General features: G+C 36.9%; 1 long non-coding RNA gene across 1 annotated transcript; it reads left to right on the top strand.

Annotated features, from left to right (window-relative positions):
* The first annotated feature begins 401 nt into the window (after positions 1-401).
* LOC121669409 lies at positions 402-17,908 on the top strand. The gene is made up of 3 exons (XR_006017750.1): positions 402-969; positions 8,350-8,527; positions 17,651-17,908. It is a non-coding gene; the product is annotated as an uncharacterized LOC121669409 (long non-coding RNA).
* The last annotated feature ends 534 nt before the right edge of the window (positions 17,909-18,442 follow it).

Raw genomic sequence — 18,442 nt, 5'->3', positions numbered from 1 at the left:
TTCCTCTGAGATCAGTCAAGGTTCAAGCACTGTCAATAAAACAACATTCACAGTGACTTACCCATCCTTCATGTAGTGGCAGACTTCATCAATCATTTCCCCTTCAAGAAAAGTTCAGATCTGTCTACGTGAGTTCTATTCAAGTGAACATAGCTATCGTATTTGAGTGTCTTATAAAAGGAACACTAAGATGTGGCTGAACAAGTAAACTGTATTTATCCCTACTCTCCAAAAATTTAGTGAGATCCATTTTTCCTCTTTTTTTTTTTTTCACTTCAGTTTGTATTTCTGTTTTAAGCTTCTTTTGCTACAGAATAAATAAGTATAATTTAGATTATGGCCTAATGATCCTATCATCTGTCATTGACACTGTTTTGACTAGCATATTGCAGTATGTTTTTCCAATGTTGTAAAATGCAATTCTGTGAGGAAATCAGGATCACTAATCAATAGAGACTTTTAAGTAACTTTGTATTCATAAATAAAGTAAAAACACTTTCAATAGCTCAGCATGGAAGTTACTAAGAGTAGACACGCAGGCATTAAATGGTAAAAAGTAAAATAGCGCTAGCAAAAGGAGATTTTTTTTATCCTGTACTGTCTGAAAGCAAAGAACTTCCCAAGCTCTCTTTGATTAACAGTGTTCCTCAGAAAGTACTGCAGCATAGTCATTAACACCAGATTTCAAGGCTTGTCATACTTCTAGAATCAACCACTGCTTTCTCCTTCTTTGGATTAAAATATTTTCATTATTTTTCTTCCATTTGTTGATTTCAGACTCCAGTGAAGATTACTAGCTGATAGTGATGCCCTGGCTACAGAGCAACCTACTGTCTGTTGTCTGCTGGTGAAGAGACTATGTTACAGCAGAGATTGAAGAGTCTTCACTGTAAGGAGAAGAAATTACTTTGAAGGGGAAGCAACTCATCCTTACTGTTTTTGTGACTGCAGAAGAAGCAATCAGATGAGGTATTCATTCAGTACATTAATTTAACTGTGCCCTTACCAATTCTAGGCAGTAAATTGTTCATGATCCTGACTACCATAGACTACTTAGATGTCCTCCTGTTGGTCATCTAAATGAGGTCATTATCCAGAATCCCCAGTACTCCTTACTTTCTCTGACATAAACAGAATGTTCCTTGGGAATCATATAGCACAACAGGAAGGAAGAAAAACAGCTTAACAGTTACTTTGTAGAATTTCTTTCCTGGAAAAAAACAGTGCATACTCACTAGTTGCAGACACTCCCGACAGTTAACTTATTTTCAAACCACCATAGTTTTCTACATGCTGTTCTAAAATATGCCTTCACAGTTTCTGTTGGAAAAGTCAGCTGTGTCACAGTTTTATTCTGCTAACCACAAGGAATATGTTTCTGAATATCACATGGTTTCTGTTGCTCTTGTTACTTTAAAGGCCTTTTGTCTGGAAAGCTTTAAACTTATTCCTCACAGAATGATATTTGGCAATGGGTTTCCCAAAAGATTAATTCAGATTTTTAGAAGTTTTCTCCAAGAGGCAGGCAGATAGCTTTTAGCAATCTGAAGTAATGATTTTAGATCAGTGGACAAGTATTTGGACTTGTGCACAACTATTTGCATAGCTGAGCTATCAAAACCTCCTGGTAGGTTAGAATAATAGTGCCAGTCAGGATTTGTACAAATAGCACCATTCCATGCCATGCCATGCCACACTATATATTTACTTGATTTTATTTTCATATACAGCTCTGCCCTGGAACATATTCCTGGCAGGACTGGTGAACCTATGGAGAGGGGAGCCAGAGCAGGTTTGCTGGAAGGACTTGTGAACCTATAGAAAGGATACAAGCTGGAGCAGTTTGTGGAAAAATGTAGCCCCTGGGAAGAGCTGACATTGGAGAAATTAATGGAGGACTGCCTCATATGGGAGGGACCCCACACCAGAGCAGGGAAAGACTGCGATGAGTATTTCCCCTGAAGAGGAAGGAGCATCAAAGACAACTTGTGATGAACAGACTGCAACCCCCATTTCCTGCCCCCTGCACTGCTGGTGGGGAGAAATTAGAGAATTCATCAGTAAAGTTAAGCCCAAGAAGAACAGAAGGGTCAGAGGAAGGTGTTTTTAAGATTTGGGTTTATTTTTCATTCCCCTACTCTGATTCAATTACCACTAAATTAAATTAATTTCCCCAAGTGGAATCTGTTTTGCCTATGACAGTAACTTGTGAGTGATGACATCCTATCCTTATCTTGACCCATGAGCCTTTCATTATATTCTCTCTCCTCCGTCCAACTGAGGAGGGAAGTGACATAATGGCTTTGGTGACCACCTGACATCCAGCCAGGGTCAATCCACCACACATGGTCTCACCAAGGTAGAGGCGACTCCTTTATTTTGAATCCTAACTAGCACCGTATATAGTGGTCAGAGGGGCACCAACTTATCGTGTAAGGCAAGAAAACAGAAATGCAGGAAATACAACCAAATTCTTAGAAAACAAATCTGATATTTTGCAGATAAAAAGGAGGTAGAAACCTTCTCAGGCAACAGAAAAGAAGAAGGATGAGATTAGTCTGTGACAACAGATGTCAGACCATGTCTCCAAAAAGTATTTTAATTTAGAAGAAATTTTGAAGTTTCTGAATTCCACTGCTTTCTTTAGCTGAACGGTTAGTACAGGAGAAGGCCTCAACCAAAGCTCATTGTAATAAACTGAAAATCTTCTACCAGTTACATTAGGCTTTGGAAAAAACCCAGGTTTTATGATATATGTTCATAATTTTCAAAGTCCAATTTTCCTTTCAGTTATACTATCTCATAAGCCAGATCTTGTAGATAATTCATAAGCAGTAGTCCCGAAATTCATAAGCAGTTGTCATAAAACTGTTGAGCCCAACATGTAAAAAGACCTCAGAAAAACAACTGCTCAATGACATTTCTGAGCTGCAGTCAGAACTGAAACCTCCCTCTCGTTCTGAATCAGCCCCAGACAAGTGCAATGTGTCCTTATATCAGCCACTGATGTGAGGCTGTGGGATTAGGACCATTAATGCACATGTCCATCTCACATTAAATTTTATGCTTAGTATCAGAAACAGTAAAAATATAAATGCATCAATGACTTAAGTGGAAAATGGATCGAAAGAAGCATTTCAAATGCACAAGTGGAGCTGGCTACTAGCACTAGTGTCTTACACAAATCTTCCATATAATTTCTTTTTGTACTCTTAAATTATGGCTTGGCAGAAGAATATCTGCAAGTGAACTGTAGCAAGTAATAGGTTTTTATGTTATCCTCTATCAAATGCCATTTATAAAATGAGCTCTCTAAGGGGTTCTGAAAAAGGGCAAATCCCATTGATTGCTTATGTTTAAAACAGAAAAGCAAGCACCTGAATAACACAGCTTTTCCAGATACAGAATTACTTGTTTTCTAGTTTGAACAATACACCATTTTGCTGTACTGATAATTTCTTACAAGAATAATTAGTGGTCACGTGTTTTATTATATAAAATATGATTAAATTTTTAAAATCACAACATGTGGCCTAGGATATTCTTGCAATATAATTTATGCAGATTTTATTAAAGAGTCAGACTAATATCTTTCCAAAGATATGCAATAGTCAATTACACTATAATTTCTAATGACTGTGGGGAACTCTGAGTGCTCTATGCCTAAAATTATAATGATGTGTTGCTGTAGTCATTATGTGAAGATCACCACTTTGATGGGGTGCACTGACCCCGTTTTTATCATTGCTTTTCTTTTGTTTAAAGCCATCTCCACTATACATAACATACAGATGTTTTTATAAGAGTTTGGAGATGGGGAACTTATTTTCACAAATAATGAGATTTTTTCTTTTTTATTCACATATCTTTTGACTCAATCAGTGTGATAATTACAAACTAAACATTTTTTAAAAGTATCTATTTACTATATAAATTTTGAAACGAGCCTTTCATTGACTCCAATAATGGAATATGTACTGTGTTCTGAGATAAAACTACAGTAATTTTCTTATCTGTTACGTGATTTACCTGTGTTTACTGTCATTATCTGATCTATATAAGAGACAAAAAGAATTTTCTGAATTAAATTTTCCTTCAGTGAGAATATGTCAGAAAAAAATACTTATTCATGATATTAAGTTCACCATTGATAGTGGTTGCAGCACACAATCTGATAATGCACCAGTGACAATGTATACCTGCCTTGGTTAATAGCTGTCTCTTAAAATCTTCACTGTATTTTAAGTCTGAATTTGTCCTGTTTTGAAATCTTAAAGGAAGAGCAACATATGGATATTCAAAAAATATGTCTTTCAGAATACAATTATTGAAGGCTATAATTCACATTTTATTGTTTTTACATACATAATTTAGGAAAAATACTTACAAAATTTGCTTTTAGGAGTCAAGAAGTTGATGGCAGCAATGTTTCTCAATCTTAATTTTTTTGTGGGTGGCCTGTTTTTCTTTTTTGTTCTTTTTTTATTTTTTCTTTCTTGCATACAGTATTTAGCCTTTGTCACAGAAGACATACTGAGTTATTTGTCAAGAGAGCTGCACACCAATACATCTTTATCTGAATGTAAGCAGATACAGAGTCTTTCACACCAAGATGCCTTGACACTTTAAATTAATATAATAAGTAATACCAGGAGACTGCAGTTTATTAGGCCTTGGAGAGTGGAATTTACTGGAACACAGATTAGGGTAACCACTGGGCAAATTCTTAGGCCATTTCAGTTTAGCACAGCATAAGTTCTCAAGCATGAGTACCAGTGTTTTACTAAATAAAAATGTCTCTGGTATGCAAGTTCTTCCCAGACAGTGATTTCCCAGCCTGCAATCAGTGTATATCAAATATCACCCAGCTTCAGTCTAACTTACCCAAAGCAACCTGATTGCTGAAAGAGTGAAAAACACATTAATATTATTTGAAAACCATCATCATCCAAAGTTTTGCCTATTCTTTTAAGATTTAAATAAGAAAAGGTTTAAGAAATGTAAAATAGACAAAATAAATTAATTTCAGAGCACTGTATCTTCATTAATTTTGGCTGGAAGGCTTTCCTTTTTTTCAGCAATTATTATTTTTTGCGATGAGTAGCCATTTTCTCCAGATCATCAACCTGTTCCCATGGGTATAGTGATGGTGAGCTATGATATATAAAGCACTTTGTAGACTTAAAGCCAACTGTAAATTTATTAATAATCCTTGCAAATCCACACTATTGCTAACCTTAAGAGAGGCATAAAAGTTAGCCTGCTTCCTGGGGGTGTGCTGATAAACAGTCATGACATCCCTTTTTCCAAGAAAAATAATGCAATATTGTACAAGCACTTCTGTAATGTGAAGGCTTTCTTTCTGTCATCAGAGCAAGTGTAGTATAAATCATGTGTGTGGTAAACCACATACAGGAAAAGTAAAATGACATCTTTCTAGGCAAATTATATCAAAGCCCAGTTAAATAAATCTGTGAGTAATTCAAAGACAAGAGGAAAAAAAGGTATCATAAGCACAAATAGATTCAAAAGCAATTTAAATGGTTTAAGATTAACATATTCAAGATTCATTTCTTAGGCTAATTTTTTTTAAATCTTCAAACAAATTGAGATATTACTAGTTTTGAAGACATGGTGAATTAATATTATTTAAAAAACAACAAAAAAATCCAGAATTTGTTTAGTTCTGAGAGGAAACTGTCAAACAAACAAACAGTCCCACACAACTCTTCCCACCCCCCAAAACACAAGAATAAAACCTCCCACCTTTTACACTGTGTATTTATAGAGAAATAGCTGTGTAGCTAGTTTTTCAGAGAATTCACCACTTTTCTATAGAGAAATCATAGCCTAAATGAACAAAAATTAAGGGTAGCTGATAGATGATGTAAAAAGATAGAGGAAAGAAACACATAACTACAGAAGACCGCCAGGGGACAAATTTAGAGAAGCTAAAGCTGAAGGACATGTGATCTGGGAGGGGTTGACCCTGGCTGGACGCTAGGTGTCCACCAAAGCCACTCTATCACTCCCCTCCTCAACTGGACAGGGAAGAGAAAATATAACAAATGGCTGATGGGTTGAGATAAGAACAGGGGGAAAACACTCAGCAGTTACTGGCTAAACAGGTTTGACTTTGGGAAATTGGCTTAATTTATTGCCAGATGAGGAGTACTTAAGCAATTATATATCACAAGACACAAGCCACATAAAAGCTCATGGGACCTGGAGTGGGCCACTCAGAATGCTGAGTGGTCTGGATAATGATACTGGAAAGTTCTCATCTTTAAAGGCTGGCAATCACAGCAATCAAGGGCAGTGCTTGGCGACTGGTCACTTCCAACGCATATGATTCTGTGAAATGGAGTTCAGCCATTCCTGGCCAAGGAATTTCAGTCTTCAGTCACTACTAAAGAGAATAGAATGTGAAGGGGTTTGCCAACCCCCTTTTATTTCATGGGAAAATTGAGGTTTCCATTTCCATTTTCCACTGCATGGGGGCTAAATATTTTATTTTATAGAAAGAGGTAATAAATGAGTTATGAACAGGGATGGCAGGTCATAGAAAATTCCTGTAAAAAGGTTTAAAGGGAAAAGTAGAAAGGCAAGTAATCCACCCTTTGCTATGCCTTTAAAGATAATTTGTTTTCTGTGTGACAAGAACTCTTGCAGACCCTAAGAAAAAGTAAAAATAGAGATGCTAGACCCAGCATGCACATGGGAAGAAGCTCTAAAGTATATGAAGTCTGCCTTCTAAACTTAGCAAAAATACAAATCTTGTGCAGGACTAGCTTACAAATTTAATTGGTGTGCCTATGGAACAAATTCTCACTTAGAATTTTTTGGAAATTTTTGAAGATAATCGCTGGTGAAAAAATCTTTTTTTTTTTTATTTTGCCACTCTCAAGGTGACGAAAAAATTGGAGAATGCAAGAACAGATGAGTATAAGCAATGTCAATGTAGAGAAATTAAAAGAAAATTCAACTATTTTTTTCCAGAGGTTATACCTAGAGAGTCAGAAATGTGAAGGTCTTCATGTCCGCACTATTAGAACAGTCCACAATTTGTTGATTCTTATCACAATTCCCTGAAGAAATAAGCTAAGAATAGCAGTAACACTGCATAACATTTACATAGAAAGAATTATATGTGCTTACAAAGACAGTATTTGTTTTCTTCTATGTGCCCAAATTTTACAATGGAAAATGAGTAGGCATTGAATCATAAAGTACAACTAAGAAGCATAAGACAGGGTCAAATGACTATTTTTTAAAAAATAGTCTGAAATATTATTTATTGCTGCAGAGATTAACTATTCAAGCACCAGAATCAGCAGACAGAAATCTGACTTTCTTTCAGAAATTTGGTTAAAAATGCATTTTTTAAAAGTGGTATTTCTGTCATAAGTATCCTTCAATTTGTGCTGGGTTGGTTGTTTTTTTTTTTTTTTTTTTTTGCTTGTAAGGAATAAACCCACCCAAAAACATTGAAAGATAATCCTAACACTGATGATAGTCCCATCTCTGAAAGCAGGAAGCCAAAATATTTCCACACAATTTTTCACCAAGAAAAGAAAAATGTCATATATGCCACACAGAGATAAGGATATTACTTTTCCTTGGAAGATAAAGCAGTTAGATCGCAACCTGAATTTTCCTTTTTTGCGAACTATGAAGAATTGTCTATTTGTCACAGACTTTTGCTGGATGCATTTTGAGTTTCTTTTCTTGCTTTAAAGTTCCTGATCTTAAATGCTGACTGAAAAAGCTAAGCAAAACAAAATCCCAATATTGATTCTGAAGAGAAACCAGCTACTACATCTGGAGTCTTTATTTGGTACTACTTCTAGGCACAAAGTATCATGAGGTCTTCAGCCCAAACATGAGGATAACTTCCCACTCTTAAGTATTTCTGATTACAACATTCCTTCTGCAGTTGTGAGACAGTTTATTCAAATAACAAACTTGAAGATGTCTATCCTGAGACTAGGAGCCAAATCAAAATATTCTTTATTCTTGATATGACTAGATACAGACCAAACCCAAGAAGTACAAAACTGCATAGAAAAAAATAGTCTTACTTTGTTTAAGAATTTTACATTTTTCTTTAGTGAATTGTTTATTTTTCATAAAGCTGAAGTGTTAACTTGACACTTTCCTCACTTTAAGACTAGAGTGTGAGAAGGAAGGAATGTGAGAGTCATAAAGTCACTCTCTGTGTCTGATGATCTTGTCTCTTTTATTTCCTTCTTTTCCACATCATTGTCCTCTGTTTAGCCTGTTTAGTTTATGCTTCTTATTAAAAGAAAGCCCTGTTTATTTTTTAACTTCCTGTCCTTTTTTAATTAGCCATGTGGTCAGCTTTAAAGCCTCTGGGAGATGAAAATCCCACATCTGGAGATCAACGACTTCAGTTGAACAATTTTGAATCCAGGAGGAAAAAAAAGGCCCAGAACTAAAACCAATCAAAAAAATCCCCACTCCAAAACCAACCAACCAACCAGCCAGAAGAAACAAGAGCAGTCTGGTAAATTCTTCACCCTATTTTTTGTTAAACAAAACACATCAAATCATAATGCCTCAAGCTCAATATTTATTTTCTTTATGTATTTCTGTTTTCAATAGCATTGTTACTAAGCAGTATATTTGGTTGTACCTCAAAAAATATGATATTATAATAAAGGAAGGAAAAAAAAAGGCCATATAGGAAAGCTTATTAAAATGCACATCAGGAGGTGCTTGAGCTTTTTGTGGGTGGATAAATCTACCAACATTTCAGCCTTCTACTACATATTCTTTATTTTATTGGTAGAATGGAAGATTAGCAGCTTACAGAGTGCTCCATGAAAACTAAATCAGTGTTTCTTTCTCTGATAGCTTGTTTTGAGTGAGATTTTATTAACATTTTAATTACATGAATGGAACGAAATGTAAATATATTATGAGCTTTACATACCTCTAGGTTCACAAGAAATGATGTGGTTTTATGGAAGTTATTTTTGAGAATGAAAAAGAAAGAAACAATTTATTCCTTGAGATGGTGGATGAACAGATGTTATTTAAAGAAGTCTACTGAAGGAAAGTCTGCTAAATATAACATTTTATATGTATTTTATACTAAGTGTTTTTTCAAACAATAAAAAATGCATGCTTTGGCTACTAAATTTAAGGTTTTTGAATAAGAAAAGCATTAACAAAATAGATTTCATTTCAATAAAGAATGTGAACACTAGAGAATACAGAAATTATAATGAATAGTTTAGGACAAGATACTAAAGGCTAAAATGCCCATAATTTCCTTTGAAAATGTAATCCTAACCTGGGAGGTTAAACATGCTGTATATATGTTAAACATTGTAGGCTGCCTTAATTCTTGGTAGAAAGAAATTACCACTTTCAGGAACTTATTCTTCTCATCATAAAATATGTGCATATAATCTTGGAGAACTTTTCCATCAATAATTTTTTAGTTCATGATGTTTGCTTTAAGTCTAAGGTGACTCTCTAATTTTTTTAGAAATCGAATGACACAATTAAATGACCCAGTTCTCATAGTTCTTCACTACAAAACTATTTCAGATGAATTTAACAATTTTATTGACACAGACATAAGCCTTTTAAACAAGTTTGTTTGTCTTTCCTGTTCCAGATTTGACATATCTATGTATTAATCTTGATTAATTTCTAAGATAAATTCAGAAAGCACAGATAAATCATTGGATTTTTAATCCAGCTACAAGATAGAAACCTACTTTAGTCAAAAATATTCAATATCAATCTTGCCTGTATCTCAGATCTCATGCACTTCTCGATCAAAATCTTGCATTCTAAGCCTTCAATTTTTTCCCCAAAACAGTAAGCACATTGAAAAAGAAAATCATAAGTAAGCACAAGATCTTTATTTATACTAATATACTTACTGTTATTTACATGTGTGCATGTTGTGGGAATCAAGACGTCCATGAACCTTTGCAGAAAGAATAGACTGAGGAGAAATAAGAGCTGGACAAAAAGCACACAGGTCTGTTTGATCTAGTAACAAAAATAGTTAATGCAGGAATACATATATATTCTAGTTTCCTGTTATGGTTCTTTGTAGAAGCAAATGTCAGAATAGGAAATATAAGAAGGAATTTTATCTGTGGAGTTCTGGTTTTGAAATCTGTGCCAGGCTGAAAACAGATACGGCTTTGAACATGTTCCTTTGCTGAAATGTGAAAATTTCTGAAAGAAATAATTCATCAGATCAAAGTTCTATTTATTGTTGCTTGAAATGGGGATGTTTCTGACAATCTACTAAACCATAATTGTCAGTACCTCAGGTATTGAACAGATTCATGTGACCAAAGGCTCAGTCAGAGGATTCAAGTGTTTTACTCAAACAATGCAAGATTAGGAAACACTTGGCAAATGGGGCACATTTCTACAGGTTGTTCTAGAAAAAATTTGAATGCTCTTTGTGCTCCTGCTTTGATTTTTTTTTTTTTTTTTATGGCTAGAAATTTAAATTAATTCCTCTGTAAAAGGCCAGTATTTGAGTAAAATAATATTAGAAAAATATTCTAGCTGATGGTACTTGGGGAATAAATTAAGATGGTTACTGATTTTGAATTATCTAAAATTACCTGAGGAAATGAAAAACTAAAATTAGTAATGCATTTGAGCTTTTGAAATCAACTAGTGTTAAAAATATTTGGAATATAACCTAATAAATCATATAATAGATAACTTAAAAAAAACAAAGGGATGAACGAATTCCCCTAAAGTACTAGAATTAATGTTTTACATAGACTGTGTTTTTTACTCCTGCTCCTTCAAATGATAATTTTCAAAGGTAATAAAAATAGATACAGCTAATAATAAAGAAGAAACTACCATCACATTTTCTTCTGAGAGAGTCAGTAAGCAGCTCATTCTCTGTCTGCCTGGTGCTCATGCCCAGATCTGGCACCTCCTGCTCATCAGCAGATCTAGCATGGACTTTGCTGCAATTTACACATATGGACCTCCCCACAACTGTTTTAGAGTTTATAGAGACACTCCCACCACACCACGGCCAGCACCAGGCAGTGTCTCAGGCTGTGTCTGCTGCCCTGCTCCAGCTGCCCCTGTGGAGACCTTCACCGCCCGTGCTCACTGCAGGCTGTTGACACCCCTTGCCCGGGTACCTGCACCCTCAACTGATGCTGGTCTCTGACCTCAAATCTGCTCACACTCTGCCCAGCAGCTGGCCTCTCATGCCTACAGCACTTGCAAGGGACACTGAGTGAGGAGGAGCACAGAGAGGTACCACAGGACTAAAGGACAAGACAGAGCAGCCTGGGGACATGAGGCTCAGACAAGCCTGCTGGCTGGCCACAGTCTGCACAAAGCCAGACCCCCTTTCACACAGCCTTGTCTGCTCCATATCCCTTTGTTCCTCCCCATCCCCTTCCCCCACACACTCCCTCCTAAGTTTTGCATAGTACCACTGACGCTCCCTTCAGACATCACAAATCCCCACGTTATTGTTTCCTCTTTCTTGTCATAGAATCATAGAATGGCTTGGGTTTGAAGGGAGTTTAAAGATCATCTAGTTTAAACCCCCCTGCCATGGGCAGGGACATCTTCTGGTAGACCAGAGTACCCAGAGCTCTATCCAGCCTGGCCTTGAACACTCCCAGGGATGGGTCATCCACATTCTCTACACATTCTCTAAGGGAATTTCTTAAGATACTTCCAATCATTTTTATCCCTTATATATACTTCAAAATCCTTGCACATGTAGAAGAATATAGAAATCATAATAGCAGAAAACACATGTGGTATATTTTTACCAGAGTAGTCTAGAAATATGATGAGACAGGAAAACTACCTTTTTATGTCTAGAGTGACCTATAAACATGACCATACATTTTGCAGTCAAAATTATTTAACTTTTTAATAATCCCTTTCTTTCCCCATGTGTGATGAAAACATTGTCTTGATAATAACAAACTATATGGGAAATAGATATTTGGCAATACAGTTATGGAAAAAATTCTGTTCTGAATAAGTGATAACAGAAATAGCATATGTAATTAATATTGTAGATTTCTTTTTTCTACACTCTGAATTTAATTCAATTTCTTGGGAGTATTTTGCAAATGGAGCTGCCCATTCTTGTACATTGGATGTTTTGCCCAGTAGACAGGAACCCTCTTTTCTTTGTGGTGCTTCAGCTGTTGTGTGATTCCTCATTTGTAACCCAGAGCTCCATGGGCTTTTTTATCTGATGTCTTATAGTCTGCTGCAGCTTCTTCAATATGTATGCTATAGTGTTTTTCACTACCATAGTTAATTTTGTAGACTCTCTTGCATTTTCATATCTCTTTTTGTTTTCTTTCCCCTACCGTTTTGCATTTCCCTGGCTAACTCATACTTTATCTCCTTCATATACTCTTGCAATCTCCACAAGTAACCATGCCATTAGTGTAACCTGTTACCTCTATTTTTGCCGTTTGACCAAAAAGTACTGAAACAGCACAGTAAATTGAAAATATTTTATGATTTTTAGTATTTCTTCCTCTTCTTTAATTAACATATTAATATTAGCATATTAAGTAACATTGTGCAAGAACTTAGCCTTGAAAAACAGCAATTTATGTTTTGATTTACTTTTTTTAGTGAAGTCTTATAGTGTGTGTATAATAATAATTAACACAACACTGTTGAAAATCTCAGAGGTTGCAAACTGTTATGGGACTGAGGGCCAAGGGCCCAAATGTTGCAACTGCTGCAGTTCTGTGTCTCCAAGCCCATGGAGCAGCAATGGTGAGCCCAGTCTAACACACACACACATACACACGCACAACAATAACACAGCTGACCACAAAGCTGATAGGGGCAGAGAACAGCACTTTACAGGCATCTACATATACAGAAGCAGGATAGATGCTATAGTCTTGCTTTTCCTCTCCAGATGCTCAGGAATAAAGTTCACTCTAAGACACACACATATTTCTACAGGAGCTGGTCTTTGATACACAGTCTTTCTAGCACCGAGCCCCCACTACCTCTCTCTTTCAGTTGCTGGTTCCTGGATCTCCAAGGCAAGTGTATTTCATGGTCCTACTCCAGCAAGTGGAGCTCAGACCTTCTTTATTACTATCTCAAAGTTCATGTGTGTTGACACACACTCAGAACAGACAGGACAGTCACACAGAAGAAAGGTAGGACTAGAATTTGGTAAGAAAGCAAGACAGACTGCACTGACCAAACGCAGGTCTCTCACTCAAGTGTACTGTCCAGAACCAGTTTATATACATCTGGACCCTTTTATCCCTTTTCCCTTACTTTTTCCACACTTGTTCCTCCCTTATCCACCTTGTTCCCTCCCTTTCCCTGCCTTCGTCCCTTCCCTTAGACATTCCATAATAAGATTTATTTAATCCCGAAATGCACTTCCCTCTTTTCCCCTGTAATAAGTTCTAAATCTCTTTAGGTGTTAGCCCCCTTCAGTCTGGAATGGGTTCTGAGTTTTGTTTTCTTTTGTTGCCACCTCTAGGTTAGTAACTTACAGAGAATTTTTTCCCTTTGACAGTCTTAGGAACAGCTAAGTGAGCAGAGGTTCCTCTGCAGGCCATGATAAAGACCATGGTGAAGCAGGTTGTCCCGCTGCAGCCCATGGGTTCCTGTGGAATACAGAGATCCACCCGCAGGCCATGGGGGAGGTGCTCATGCCAGAGTGGGTGGATGCCTGGAGGAGGCTGTGATCCAGTGGGAGACCCAGTGGAGAGAGAGGGCCCCTGCTTCCAGGCTGGAGCAGCCTGTCCTTGGAGGACTGCACCCCGTGGAAAGAGAGACCCATGGTGCAGCAGTTTTGGGAGGGCTGTGTGCCCGTGGGAGGGACCCCACAGTGCAGCAGGGGAAGGACTCCTCTCCCTGAGCAGTGGAAGAAGATCTTGTGTGACAAACTGACCAAAACCTCCATGCCCTGTCTCCCTGCACTGTTGGTGGGAAGGAGGGAGGGGCTGGGGGAAGAAAAGGTGATTTTAAGGGCTTATTTTACTTCTCATTATCCTCCTCTGATTCTGTTAGTAATGAATTCACTTTGTACATCTAAGCCAAGCCTGTTTTTCTCCTTGGAGTGTTCTCTCCTATGAGTCCTTATCTTGACTCATGAGGCCTCCATTAAATTTTTCTCTCTCCTCTGCCCAGCTGTGGCAGGGGAGGGTGAGTGAGTGACTTTCGTGGGTGACTAGCATTTGGCCAGTGTTGAACCCCGACAACCTGGAACTTAGACAGTTCATAATACATAATAAGCCCTACCTTAGATGGAAAAGAAGAATGAAAATGAAAAAACAGAGAAAATGTCACACCCTTGTTTTGGATAGCCATATCTAAGGATGATTAGTATGTAAAATTCAGTGTTAGTTAACTAAGTACAAAATAATGCACCTCTGACTATTTATGTACCATGACAGACTGTAAATCAGCTTTTATTGCTTGGGAAAGAGGTTCAGAAGCCAGTACAGAGCACTGGCTACAACAGCTGCATGCTCAGTAATGGAGGGGAGTGGTGGTGAAGGGTAGTGGGGTAGGGAGGGAGGGATGGAGAAGAAAAAAATCCTGTAAGATTGGAATAGAGAACGAGAACAAAATATAGACATGCCAATTGACATCCACAATGTATGCATGCTTTGAGTTAGGATTTCTGTGTCCCAGGAGGATATAGGGTAGAACTGATAGTCTTACAAAGGGATAAAAGACATGACTAGGTGTTGGCTTCTTGGAAATGGGGAGTTGTTGAAATTTCTAAAACAACGTGTGCAAAAAATTTACAGGAAATGCTCATTTACTAGTTATAAAATACATTACGTAGAAGAAATAAATTATCAGGCACATTTTAGATTTTTTAATGAAACAAAGGCACTGCTTCATTTAGGGCATATCTAATGTATGGCGGTTGTTATTGGGCACTCTGAAGGTGCGAAATAGGGATAGATTCTCAGAAGGGCTATGAATTTTAGGAGAGGGTTTATGGCTCCAAAAGCATCTAACATTGTGGATTATGCTCAACATTAGCATTAAATTTGTCTTTTTGAATTCTAGCAAGGAAAAAATTTCTACTAAAAATTTTTCCCTTCCCTAAAAAAAAGTTTGATTATCAATACACTATGTATACATACACAGATATTTTAGGGAATTCACTATTACCTACTGCTATGCACACACTCAAGAACTGTATCTAGTAGTACTTCCAGTTTGGAACTGTATGTGGTTAGATTGGAAGATATTTTATCAAATTTAAAAGAATCCTAATTTAATTAAGGTAGACAAGCACCAAAATGTACAACTGCAGTTGATGGATTAAAGACATAATCAGAAATCATTTGATACAACTTAGATATAAATGTATTTAGGAGATTGGCATCAGTAGTACATTTGCCACCCTGTTCCTGATATGAATACCCTGTCAGAAAAAAAGTTCAGCATGCAGTCAAATGTGTGATTAGACTGTCATTTTTTCCCCAATCATCTGCATGACTGTTAGCAGCCCTCTAGATTGCTAAAATTCTACCCGTGGCAAACAGAAGGTGGGAGTTGTTCTCCATTTCCGGTCCAACCTTATTCAAAGTGATATCAAACTAAAAATTACATTTTTTTCCTCTCAGAAACCTGTAATACAGACATCACAGGCAACTAAAGAAACATTGTTTGACTCATTAGCACCATCATAAAAAGACTAAAGACTGTTAAATAGAATTTACTGAAATATAAAGTAATATAAAATGTCACCTGAGATTTCTTGCCCTGGCAGATGTGTCTATCCAGTCATGGGTTTATCACAGGAAAATGAGGAAGGTTGTCAGTATTATGAATGAAAAATTGCCGTATCTTAAATTTATCACAGAAAGGGAGGGCACTATAGGTATTTTCTGGTTGAAATGTCTAAGACTTGCTTGTCTCCAGCAAGTATGACAGAGTTATTTTCTATATGCTGAAAAATATCTCCACTCTTACACTTTTTTCTCAACTCTTCTCTGCTAAAACTCTTTTCAGTTCTTCAGGATCTTCCTGAATGTCCTTATGTCTTCACTGAATTCTCTCAGGAAAACCTCAGTTTATTCAGTCTTCATGAGCTTATCTAGACAGTTAACTCTTATTGCCTGCAATTCAAAAAATTAATTAGCAATTCACAACTTAGTGGGGGGCAATTAATAGACTACCTGATGTACCTGGAAAAGCAGGCTTACTCTGTGACCTGAAAAAACCTCCTTAGGTGTTAGTACCTCTATTTTCTCTCTCTCTCTCTCTTCTTGTTTGTTTTTTTTTTTTTTTTTTTAATTTTGTACATTATAATGTTTTGGAAGTAACTAAAATAGAACCTCTGTAACTTATTTTGTTCGGTGTATGATCTATAAACTTTCAAAACCCTCATCTTTCAAAGCTTAAATGGAAAAATCTTTGAAAGAAAGCACCTTTGAAAGAATCGAAGGAATCTTTGAGATAAAAATGTTCATGATTAAACATTGACTGAGTATCAGTAATCAAAGATCATTTTCTTCAAATATCTTCCTCTAATTGTCAGTTTAATAAAAATCTCAGGGATAGTGATGTTCTTTCGAATAGAATAATAATAAAATAACAAAGATTTCCTTATCCTAGATAATTTACCAGTTTTGATTGGAAGTAATCCACTGGTTAACCACTTGCCAGCCCCCTCTTCAAAATGATTACCACTTATTTCACTCTGTTTTGAAATACATATGTTTAGTTTATCATTTGAATAAGCAGCGCAAAGTCTTTGGATTACTGCACATAACAACCTGTAATTAAACAGAAACAGCTTATGGGAACGTTTCAAAACAATTCTTTGTTCAGTTCCTGATGATTTACTTGATTGTAGTGATATTTAATGATCTTGATATTAATATTCAAAACCCTTGACTAGCTTCAGCACTAATTATACATGAGACTATTTCTCAGATCTTCAGCCCAGGGGCCATTTTGCCAAGAGACACTGTGGTAATGGGGTTCAGACCAAAATTCAAGGAGAATCCGAGTGCAGGAAAATATTCAAAGTGTCTTGCTATCAAATCCTTCCTTCAAAAGAAAAGATTGAAACAGAATATCTTCAGACTATAATGGAAAATATGCTTTTCTGTATAGTAAGTTAAGTAGACCTTCATTCCTAAGTGGTGAGTGCTGATTACATTTTATCAGGGCTGTGTCCATGTTTTATTAACAACTGCTTAAAAATACATGAAATGGAAAAAAAATGAAGCTAGCTGAGTGAATAATACCTAAAAAGAACTGGAGTTCATAAGTTCTTAAATTGTAAAATGATTGTGAATTATGAAAATCAAGAGCAACAAAGCAACAAAAGAACACCTTTAATTTTTCCTCTCTGTGATGTTAACATAAAAATTATTAAAAGATTAGAAAAAAACCTATGAATTATATAGGTACCTTAATGGTCTATGTGGAGGCCAAATAGAGGTAAAGATATTAACATGCCTGGTCCAGTGGTTGGACAAAATTATTAAGAATTATGAATATAACTAAACTCTTCCTCTGTCTTTACTGAAAACTTATAACAGAATTTTCTGTAAGAGTTTGCCTTCATAACTTGCATCTTTTGTGACTTTTATACTTAAGTATGTAATTGTCCTTTGGCATTTTGCAGCTGTTTAGTATTGGCATACAATGCAGTATGCCACAAAGACAGTTATTTAATAAGAATTGCAACACACACATCATTTGAGGATTGCTGCAAGTCACCGGGACAGAAGTGGAAGAGGACATCAGCTTTATATTAGTTTATAATTCCCTAATTAGGTGAAACTGAAACAAGTTTCTGTGCCATTTCATTCACATCCCCAAGGAAATAATGAACTGTATCATGGGTTAGCAAGCACAGTCCCAGAAGGGATGTCCTTGCTAAGGGGTGCTTGCAGCTCCTCTGTGACCTGACAGATCCTATCAGCTGGCCAGTTTGAATATGGACAATTCTTTGAGCCACTTAAAATTGTGACGGCCTCTGTGATCCACACTTAATAATAGACTAACCCCGGGGCAGAGCCCTCTCTTGTTTCTGGTGCTGGGACAGGTGGCTGCAGGCGCCGTGCAGGGGTCGGTGGGCCAGGCCCTGCTCGGGCCAGGCCGGGCCGGGCCATGGCCATGCTGGGGCCAATGGGCCCCGTTCCACCCACGGACACCCCTCCCCCCCCTCCATCCCCCCCACTATGTGCAGCCGGAGTGGCTCGGCTCCTCCTCTCCAGTGCGGCCAAAATTCAGCTAAAGCTGCCCCGCTGTCTGGCAAAAGACCATGTGAGATCATGTGACCAACAGTGATAAGCCACATTCCAGCTGCAAGGCCTGAGATTAACCCTTTTAGTGCTGTGAAGAGCTGAAAACCTGACGGAGAAGAAAGAGGAGATGCTTAAAGCTGAAATTCTGTTATAAAGCTATGATGTAT

This window comes from Corvus kubaryi, unplaced genomic scaffold (assembly GCF_017639235.1).
Source record: "Corvus kubaryi isolate FWS band 111438036 unplaced genomic scaffold, C.kubaryi_AGA036_p1.0 133, whole genome shotgun sequence".
NCBI classification, from domain to species: Eukaryota; Metazoa; Chordata; class Aves; order Passeriformes; family Corvidae; genus Corvus; species Corvus kubaryi.
This window is presented reverse-complemented; position numbering and strand designations above follow the sequence as displayed.